The sequence below is a fragment of the Arachis hypogaea genome, chromosome 6 (assembly GCF_003086295.3).
Source record: "Arachis hypogaea cultivar Tifrunner chromosome 6, arahy.Tifrunner.gnm2.J5K5, whole genome shotgun sequence".
NCBI lineage: Eukaryota > Viridiplantae > Streptophyta > Magnoliopsida > Fabales > Fabaceae > Arachis > Arachis hypogaea.
Genome location: NC_092041.1, coordinates 36,589,102 through 36,600,428, shown reverse-complemented (window position 1 = coordinate 36,600,428; position 11,327 = coordinate 36,589,102). Strand labels below are relative to the sequence as shown.

Below are 11,327 nucleotides of genomic sequence, written 5' to 3'. Positions count from 1 at the left end.
AACAAACTAAGTAAAACAACCCAAACTTAAAATTTGAAAATAACAAGCTAAACAAATAATAATTTTAAAACTCTAAACTAACATGAATCAACCGAAGTATAATTAACACATAAAATTTTTTTTAAACTCTAAATTTCTTTAAAAGAATTTATGTAGCTACAATTTAAAAAAAAATCAACAAAAGTTTTTTTTAAAAAATAGTGTTAAAATATAAAAAAGAACAATCTAAGTAAAATAATTTAAAATGTAAAAAATAACAACCTAAGTACAACAATCTAAAATTTAAAAAATAACAACTTAAATAAAATAAATAAAGTAATTTAAAATTTAAAAAATAACAACTTAAGTAAAACAACCCAGACAAATAAAACAATTTAAAATAAAAAAATAACAATTTAAGTAAAACAACCCAAACTTAAAATTTAAAAATAACAACCTAGAAAAATAATAATTTATAATTTATAAAAGTATAATTAACACGTAAATTTTTTTTTAAAACTCTAAATTTGTTTAAAAGAATTTATGAATAATTTATAATTTATAAAAGTATAATTAACACATAAAATTTTTTTAAAACTCTAAATTTCTTTAAAAGAATTTATGTACCTGCAATTTAAAAAAAAATCAACAAAAGATTTTTTAAAAAATAGTGTTAAAATATAAAAAAGAACAATTTAAGTAAAATAATTTAAAATGTAAAAAATAACAACCTAAGTACAACAATCTAAAATTTAAAAAATAACAACTTAAATAAAATAATTTGAAATTTAAAAAATAATAACCCAAATAATTTGAAAATAACAACCTAGGCAAAAAATAATTTATAATTTATAATTTATAAATACAATTCTAAAAATTTTCTAGTGACGACACGTAAGCAAATAAACTCCCAGACTTAACGTATGAGTGCCACGTCAGCATATAGGCTCCCGATTTGTATTACTATAAAGATTTCTTATCTTTTTCTAAACCACCTAACTACTTTCCTCTCTCTAATTTTCGAAAATCACTTCCCTCTGTTCCAAAAATCTTTTATTTAACTAATTGTTTTAAATTTTAATTTTATTCCTTTTTATAAATTTGAATTTTAACTTTAATTTAAAATAAAACCAAAAATATTTTTCATTTATTTTAGTTAATTTTCGAAAACTCCTCTCTCTTATCTTCTTCTATTTATTTATTTATCTACTAACACTTCTCTTCTACTCAAAATTCGAACCTCTTCTCCCCTCTACCTGTGTTCAGATTTTCTTCTTATTTTCTTCTACTCACATAAAGGAATATCTCTACTGTGGTAAAGAGGATCCCTATTATTATTTTCTGTTCTATTCTTTTTCATATGAGCAGGAGCAAGGACAAGAGCATTCTTGTTGAAGCAGATCCTGAACCTGAAAGGACTTTGAAGAAGAAACTAAGAGAAGCTAAAATACAACAATCCAGAGAAAACCTTACAGAAATTTTCAAAAAAGAAGAGGAGATGGCAACCGAAAATAATAACAACAACAATAATGCAAGGAGGATGCTTGGTGATTATACTACACCTACTTCCAATTTTTATGGAAAAAGCATCTCAATCCCTACCATTGGAGCAAACAATTTTGAGTTGAAGCCTCAACTAGTTGCTCTAATGCAACAGAACTGCAAGTTTCATGGACTTCCATCAGAAGATCCCTATCAGTTTTTAACTGAGTTCTTGCAGATCTGTGATACTGTTAAGACTAATGGAGTAGATCCTGAAGTCTACAAGCTCATACTTTTCCCTTTTACTGTAAGAGACAGAGCTAGAACATGGTTGGACTCACAACCTAAAGATAGCCTGGACTCTTGGGATAAGCTGGTCATGGCCTTCTTGGCCAAGTTCTTTCCTCCTCAAAAGCTAAGCAAGCTTAGAGTGGATGTTCAGACTTTCAGGCAAAAAGATGATGAATCCCTCTATGAAGCTTGGGAAAGATACAAGCAGTTGACCAAAAAGTGTCCTTCTGACATGCTTTTAGAGTGGACCATTTTGGATATATTCTATGATGGTCTATCTGAGTTCTCTAAGATGTCACTGGACCATTCTGTAGGTGGATCCATTCACCTAAAGAAAAGGCCTGCAGAAGCTCAAGAACTCATTGACATGGTTGCAAATAACTAATTCATGTACACTTTTGAGAGAAATCCTGTGAGTAATGGGACGCCTCAGAGGAAGGGAGTTCTTGAAATTGATGCTCTGAATGCCATACTGGCCCAGAACAAAATATTGACCCAACAAGTCAATATGATATCTCAGAGTCTGAATGGATTGCAAAATGCATCCAACAGTACTAAAGAAGCATCTTTTGAAGAAGAAGCTTATGGTCCTGAGAACCCTGCAATGGCAGAGGTGAATTACATGGGTGAAGCCTATGGAAACACCTATAATCCCTCATGGAGAAATCATCCAAATTTCTCATGGAAGGATCAACAAAAGCCTCAACAAGGCTTTAATTATGGTGGAAGAAATAGGTTTAGCAATAGCAAGCCTTTTCCATCATCTTCTCAGCAACAGACAGAGAATTCTGAGCAGAGCCCCTCTAGCTTAGCAAACATAGTCTCTGATCTATCTAAGGCCACTTTATGTTTCATGAATGAAACAAGGTCCTCCATTAGAAACTTGGAGGCACAAGTGGGTCAGCTGAGTAAAAAAATCACTGAAACTCCTCCTAGTACTCTCCCAAGCAATACAGAAGAGAATCCAAAAAGAGAGTGCAAGGCCATTAATATAATCAAAATGGCCGAATCCAAATAGGAAGGGGAGGACATGAATCCCAATGAGGAAGACCTAATGGGACGTCCTCCAGACAGAAAGGTGTTCCCTATTGAGGACTTAAAGGAATCTGAGGCTCATATAGAGACCATAGAGATTCCATTAAACTTCCTTATGCCATTCATGAGCTCTGAGAACTATTCTTCCTCTGAAGAGGATAAAGATGTAACTGAAGAGCAAGTTGCTCAATATCTAGGAGCCATCATGAAGCTGAATGCCAAGTTGTTTGGTAATGAGACTTGGGAAGATAAACCTCCCTTGCTCATTAGTGAACTAAATACATTGGTTCAGAAAACTTTACCTCAAAAGAAACAAGATCCTGGTAAATTCTTAATACCCTATACCATAGGCACCATGACCTTTGAGAAGGCTCTGTGTGACCTGAGGTCAGGTATAAATCTTATGCCACTCTCTGTAATAGAGAAACTGGGGATCTTTGAGGTACAAGCTGCAAGAATCTCATTAGAAATGGCAGACAAGTCAATAAAATAAGCTTATGAATTGGTAGAGGACGTGTTAGTGAAGGTTAAAGGCATTTACGTCCCTGCTGATTTCATAATCCTAGACACTGGGAAAGATGAGGATGAATGCATCATCCTTGGAAGACCTTTCCTAGCCACAACAGGAGCTGTGATTGATGTTGACAGAGGAGAGCTAATCCTTCAATTGAATGGGGACTACCTTGTGTTTAAAGCTCAAGGATCTTCCTCTGCAACCATGGAGAGGAAGTATGAAAAGTTTCTCTCAATATAGAGTCAAACAAAGCCCCCACAATCAAACTCTAAGTTTGGTATTGGGAGGCCACAACCAAACTCTAAGTTTGGTGTTGAGAAGCCCCCACATTCAAACTCTAAGTTTGGTGTTGGGAGGCCCTCATCATGCTCTGAACATCTATGAAGCTCCATGAGAGCTCACTGTCAAGCTATTGACATTAAAGAAGCGCTTATTGGGAGGCAACCCAATTTTTATTTATCTATATTTTTATTGTTCTTTTATGTTTTATTAGGTTTATGATCATATGCAGTCACAAAACAATTTCAAAAATTTAAAAATAGAATAAAAAACAACAGAAGTAAAAGCACACCCTGGAGGAAGAGTGATGAGCAGATATTTTATACACTTTTTGGGGGTAATTTCATATAGTTTTTAGTATGTTTTAGTTAGTTGTTAGTATATTTTTATTAGTTTTTAGGCAAAATTCATATTTCTAGACTTTACTATGAGTTTGTGTATTTTTTTGTGATTTCAGGTATCTTCTGACTAAAATTGAGGGAGCTGAGCAAAAATCTGATTCAGGCTGAAAAAGGACTGCTGATGCTGTTGGATTCTGACCTCCCTGCACTCGGAATAGGTTTTTTGGAGCTACAGAAGTCCAATTGGCGCGCTCTCAATTGGGTTAGAAAGTAGACATCCAGGGCTTTCCAGCAATATATAATAGTCCAAACAGGTTGGCGTGAAGATAGATGACGTAAACTGGCGTTTAACGCCAGTTCCATGTTGTATTCTGGCATTCAGCGCCAGGAACAGGTTGCAAGTTGGAGTTGAACGCCAGAAACAGCTTACAACCTAGCGTTTAACTCCAGAAATAGCCTAGCCATGTGAGAAGCTCAAGTCTCAGCCCCAACACACACCAAGTAGGCCCCAGAAGTGGATTTCTGCACCATCTATCTTAGTTTACTCATTTTCTATAAACCTAGGTTACCAGTTTAGTATTTAAACAACTTTTAGAGACTTATTTTAGAGCTCATGACATTTTAGATCTGAACTCTGTACTTTTTGACGGCATGAGTCTGTAAACCCCATTGTTGGGGGTGAGGAGCTCTGCAGCGTCTCGATGAATTAATGCAATTATTTCTATTTTCTATTCAAACACGCTTGTTCCTATTTAAGATGTTCATTCGCACTTCAATATGAAGAAGGTGATGATCCGTGATACTCATCACCATTCTCAACCCATGAACTTGTGCCTGACAACCACCTCCGTTCTACATTAGATTGAATGAGTATCTCTTAGATTCCTTAATCAAAATCTTCGTGGTATAAGCTAGAATCCATTGGCAGCATCCTTGAGAATCTGAAAGGTTTAAACCTTGTCTGTGGTATTCCGAGTAGGATTCAAGAATTGGATGACTGTGATGAGCTTCAAACTCGCGAGTGTTGGGCGTAGTGACAGACGCAAAAGGATCAATGGATCCTATTCCGACATGATCGAGGACCAACAGATGATTAGCCGTGCTGTGATAGAGCATTTGGACCATTTTCACTGAGAGGATGGGAAGTAACCATTGATAACGGTGACACCCTACATATAGCTTGCCATGAAAGGAGCCTTGCATGTTTGAAAGTGAGAAAGCATTATATTACAGGAATTCAGAAGACAAAGCATCTCCAAAACTCCAACATATTTTCCATTATTGAGTAACAATTACTTATTTTATGCCCTTTCACTTTTTTCAATTGAAACTAAAGAACCCTATTGGTATCCTGACTGAGAATAATAAGATAACCATAGCTTGCTTCAAGCCAACAATCTCCGTGGGATTCGACCCTTACTCACATAAGGTATACTTGGACGACCCAGTGCACTTGCTGGTTAGTTGTGCGGAATTACATAGTGTGAGTGTAATTTTTGTGCACCAAGTTTTTGGTGCTGTTGCCGGGGATTGTTTGAGTTTGAACAACTGATGGTGATTCTTGTTACTTAGATTAGGAAAAATTTGTATTTTTGGTTTAGAGTCACTAGGATTGCATCTTCTATTATTTCTTTTAAAAATTTTTCAAAAATATTATTTTTCTTTAATTGAATTTTCATTTTTTTATGAGTTTAGTGTCATGTTCTAAGTTTGGTGTCAATTGCATGCTTTTCTTTGTCTCTCAATTTTTCGAATTGTGTGTTCTTATTTTTCCTTGATCTTTAAATTGTTCTTCTCAATTTTTCTTGTTTGATCTTTGGTTTGTCTTGTTTTGTGTCTTTTCTTGTTTTTCTTGTGCTTTTTCAAATTTTTAGTTTTCAAAAAAAAATTTATTTATTAATTACCTCTTTAAAACACGTTAAATTTATAGCTCAGGTGGCTAGAGCATTGGCTTATGTTCTTGGCAATTGGGTATCTCCTTTTTAAAACTTTTTCAATAATAATTTTTTTTGATTGAATCTTGTGCGAAACTTTAAGTTTGGTGTTCTCTTGTTAATTTTCTTTATTTTTCGAAAATTTAGTTTGGTTTTCAAAAAAATTTTAAGTTTGGTGTTCTTTATTTTGTTCTTGTTGTTCTTGTGAATCCTCAAAGTGTTCTTGAGTCTTTTTTATGTTTTGATCTTAAAATTTTTAAGTTTGGTGTTCCTTGGTATTTTTCCTCCAAAATTTTCGAAAGTAAGGAACATTAGATCTAAAAATTTTAAGTCTTGTGTCTTTTGTGTGTTTTTCTCTTTCATCATAAAATTCAAAAATAAAAAAATTTTCTTTTCTAACTATTTTTAAGCAAATTTTTCAAAATTTTCTATAAAAATTCAGATTTCAATTTCAAAAATTTTCAAAATCTTATCCTTTTAAGAATTTTTTTAAAAAAATCACATCTTTTTCAAAAATATCCTAACCACTTTTTCTCTCCTCATTTTTTTTGAAAATTTTTAAAATATTTTTTAAATTTTATTTTTATTTTTTATTTTAGTTTTTATTTTATTTTATTTTTTTATTTCGAAAATTATTTTTTTATACTAATATAAATAAAATAAATCCACATCATCTCCCTTTCTCCATCATGGACCTAAGTGGAAATGAACAGTCTAGAAGGACTCTGGGGTCATATGCTAACCCTACTACTGCTTCATATGGGAGTAGTATCTGTGTACCCTCTATCGGAGTCAGTAGTTTTGAGTTGAATCCTCAGCTCATTATCATGGTGTAGCAAAGTTGCCAGTATTCTGGTCTTCCACAAGAAGAACCTACAGAGTTTCTAGCACAGTTTTTACAAATTGCTGACACAGTACATGATAAGGAAGTAGATCAGGATGTCTACAGATTGTTACTGTTTCCATTTGCTGTAAAAGACCAAGCTAAGAGGTGGTTAAATAATCAACCTAAGGCTAGCATAAGGACATGGAAACAGCTATCAGAAAAATTCCTGAATCAATATTTTCCTCCAAAACGGATGACACAAGTAAGGCTGAGCATTCAAGACTTTAAACAAATAGATAATGAATCTCTTTATGATGCATGGGAGAGATACAGAGAGATACTAAGAAAATGCCCCTCTAAAATGTTTTCAGAGTGGGTGCAGTTAGACATCTTCTATTATGGGCTTATAGAGAAAGCTCAGATTTCTTTAGACCACTCAGCTGGTGGATCTATACACATGAGAAAGAAAATTGAAGAAGCTCAAGAACTCATTGATGCAGTTGCGAGAAATCAGCATCTGTACCTAAGCAGTGAACCTTCCATGAAAGAAGAGGCTAAAATAGTAATTGCTGAACTATATCTTGCAGAACAAGTTACTGAATTCAATAAGCAATTAGATTTTCTAACAAAACAGCTAGCCGAATTCAAGGAGATACTACAAGAGACAAGAATGGCTAATATGAATATGGAAGTGCAGCTAAAGCAAACAGAACAGCAGTTATCAAAATAAATAACAGAAGAGTGCCAAGCAGTTCAATTAAGAAGTGGGAAAACATTAAATACCTCACTTTAAGGCAGCAGGAAGCCAAGAAATGAACAAACTGCTACCCAAAATCTCTCTGAGGACAGTCAGAGCCCAGAGAGGAATAATTTTGGCGCTCAAACACCAGAAAAAGGGTGGAGAGCTGGCGTTGAACACCCAACCCATGCTCAGTCTTGGCGTTCAACGCTAGAAAGAGGCAAGGAATTGGCGTTGAACACCCAAAGAAAGCACAGTTCTGACGTTCAGACGCCAGAAATAGGTAAGGAGTTGGCGTCTAACGCCACTTCAGCTTCCACCCCTGGCATTCAAACGCCAGTGGGGGATCAGACACATACAAGTGCTGATAGTAACCCCTCTAAAAAGGCTTCTCAAACCACATCTGTAGGCAATAAACTTGCAGTAACTAAGGTTGAGGAATACAAAGCCAAAATGCCATATCCTCAGAAACTCCGCCAAGCGGAACAGGATAAACAATTTGCCCACTTTGCAGACTATCTCAGGACTCTTGAAATAAAGATTCCATTTGCAGAGGCACTTGAGCAAATACCCTCTTATGCTAAGTTCATGAAAGAGATCTTAAGTCATAAGAAGGATTGGAGGAAAACTGAAAAAGTTTACCTCACTGAAGAATGCAGTGGAGTCATTCTGAAAAGATTACTTGAGAAGCTTAAAGATCCCAAAAGCTTTATGATACCATGCACACTAGAGGGTACTTGTACCAAGCAAGCTCTATGTGACCTAGGGGCAAGTATCAACCTAATACCTGCATCTACTATCAGAAAGCTTGGTTTGACTGAAGAAGTCAAACCAACCCGGATATGTCTCCAACTTGCTGATGGCTCCATTAAATACCATCAGGCGTGATTGAAGACATGATTGTCAAGGTTGGGCCATTTGCCTTTCCCACTGACTTTGTGGTGCTGGAAATGGAGGAGCACAAGAGTGCAACTCTTATTCTAGGAAGACCTTTCCTAGCAACTGGATGAACCCTCATTGACGTCCAAAAAGGGGAAGTGACCCTGAGAGTCAATGAGGACGAGTTTAAGTTGAATGTTGTCAAAGCTATGCAGCATCCAGACACCCCAAACGACTGCATGAGCATTGATATTATTGACTCTGGTAAAAGAGGTCAATATGACTGAGAGTCTTGAATCAGAGCTAGAGGATATCTTTAAAGATGCTTAACTTGATCTGGAGGAACCAGAGAAAATAATAGAACCTCTGAAAATCCCTTAGGAAAAGGAGAAACCTCCTAAACTCGAGCTCAAACCATTACCACCATCCCTGAAATATGCATTTCTAGGAGAAGGTGATACCTTTCTTGTAATCATAAGTTCTACCTTAGAGCCACAGGAAGAGGAAGCACTAATTCAAGTGCTAAGGACACACAAGACAACTCTTGGGTGGTCTATCAATGATCTTAAGTGCATTAGCCTAGCCAGATGCATATACAAAATCCTATTGGAGGGTGACGCTTAGCCAGTGGTTCAACCACAGAGGCGGCTGAATCCAGTCATGAAGGAGGTGGTGCAGAAGGAGGTCACTAAATTACTAGAGGCTGTGATTATTTATCCTATTTCTGATAGCCCCTGGGTAAGCCCTGTCCAAGTCGTCCCTAAGAAGGGTGGTATGACAGTGGTTCATAATGAAAAAAAAATGAACTGGTTCCTACAAGAACAGTCATAGGGTGGCATATGTGTATTGATTATAGAAGACTCAATACAGCCACCAGAAGGAATCATTTTCCTTTACCATTCATAGACCAGATGCTAGAAAGACTGGCAGGTCATGAATACTACTGCTTCCTGGATGGATATTCAGGTTATAATCAAATTGCAGTAGATCCCCAAGATCAAGAGAAAACAGCATTCACATGTCCATCCAGAGTATTTGCATACAGAAGGATGCCATTTGGCCTGTGCAATGCACCTGCAACCTTTCAAAGGTGCATGCTCTCTATTTTCTCTGATATGGTGGAAAATTTTCTGGAAGTCTTCATGGATGACTTTTCAGTATTTGGAGACTCATTCAGCTCCTTTCTTGACCATCTAGCACTTGTTCTAAAGAGGTGCCAAGAGACTAATCTGGTTTTAAACTGGGAAAAATGTCACTTTATGGTGACTGAAGGAATTGTCCTTGGACACAAAATTTTGAACTAGGGAATAGAGGTGGATCAAGCTAAGGTAGAGGTAATTGAAAAATTACCACCACCTGCCAATGTTAAGGCAATCAGAAGCTTTCTGGGGCATGCAGGATTCTATAAGAGGTTTAAAAAGGATTTTTCAAAAATCACCAAACCTCTGAGTAATCTGTTAGCTGCTGATACGCCATTTATCTTTGATAAGGAGTGTCTGTAGGTATTTGAGACTCTGAAAGCTAAGCTGGTCACAGCACCAGTCATCTCTGCACCAGACTGGACATTACCATTTGAACTGATGTGTGATGCCAGTAACCATGCCATTGGTGCAGTGTTGGGACAAAGGCATGACAAGCTTCTGCACGTCATTTACTATGCCAGTCGTGCTTTAAATGACGCACAGAAGAAATACACAACCACAGAAAAAGAGTTACTTGCAGTGGTTTACGCCATTGACAAGTTCAGATCTTATTTAGTAGGATCAAAAGTGATTGTGTACACTGACCATGCTGCTCTTAAATATCTACTCACAAAACAGGATTCAAAACCCAGACTCATCAGATAGGTGTTGCTTCTGCAGGAGTTTGATATAGAAATAAGAGACAGAAAAGGGACAGAGAACTAAGTAGCAGATCACCTATCTCGAATAGAACTAGTAGAAGGGGCGTCTCTTCCACTTACTGAGATCTCTGAAAACTTTTCGGATGAGCACCTCTTTGCCATCCAGGAAGTGCCATGGTTCACAGATATTGCAAACTACAAGGCAGTGAGATTCATACCCAAAGAGTACAGTAGGCAGCAATCAAAGAAATTGATCACGAACGCAAAGTACTATCTTTGGGATGAACCATATCTCTTCAAGAGATGTGCAGACGGAGTAATCTGTAGATGTGTGCCTAAAGAAGAAGCACAGAAGATCCTCTGGCACTACCATGGATCACAATATGGAGGACATTTTGGAAGTGAGCGAACAGCCACAAGAGTCCTCCAATGTGGCTTCTACTGGCCTACTCTCTATAAAGACTCCCGAGTGTTTGTACTTAATTGTGACAGTTGCCAAAGATCTGGCAATCTGCCTCACAGTTATGCCATGCCTCAACAAGGGATCTTGGAGATTAAGTTGTTTGATGTATGGGGTATTGACTTCATGGGGCCTTTCCCACCATCATACTCAAACACTTATATTCTGGTGGTAGTGGATTATGTATCCAAATGGGTGGAAGCTATTGCAACACCCACTAATGATACTAAGACAGTGCTGAAATTCCTCCAGAAATACATCTTTAGTAGATTTGGTATCTTTAGAGTACTAATCAGTGATGGGGGCACTTATTTCTGTAATAAACAGCTTTACTCTGCTTTAGTTCGATATGGAGTTAGCCACAGGGTAGCTACTCTATATCATCCACAGACAAATGGGCAAGCTGAAGTCTCTAATAGAGAACTTAAAAGAATGCTGGAACGGACTGTGATTAACCGTAGAAGGGATTGGGCAAGAAGCTTGGATGATGTTCTGTGGGCATACAGAATAGCATTTAAGACTCCTATAGAAACTTCTCCATACCAGCTTGTGTATGGAAAAGCCTATCACTTGCCAGTGGAACTGGAACGTAAGGCCTATTGGACAACTAGATTCCTAAACCTTGATGCCAAGTTAGTTGGAGAAAAATGATTGCTCCAGTTAAATGAGCTATAGGAATTCAGAATCAATGCTTTCGAAAATGCAAAAATTTACAAAGAGAAAGC

General features: G+C 36.5%; 1 non-coding gene across 1 annotated transcript; it reads right to left on the bottom strand.

Moving 5' to 3' along the window:
• Positions 1-1,882: 1,882 nt before the first annotated feature.
• LOC112699888 (small nucleolar RNA R71) lies at positions 1,883-1,990 on the bottom strand. Its single transcript, XR_003152821.1, has one exon. It is a non-coding gene; the product is annotated as a small nucleolar RNA R71 (small nucleolar RNA).
• Between the last annotated feature and the right edge of the window lie 9,337 nt (positions 1,991-11,327).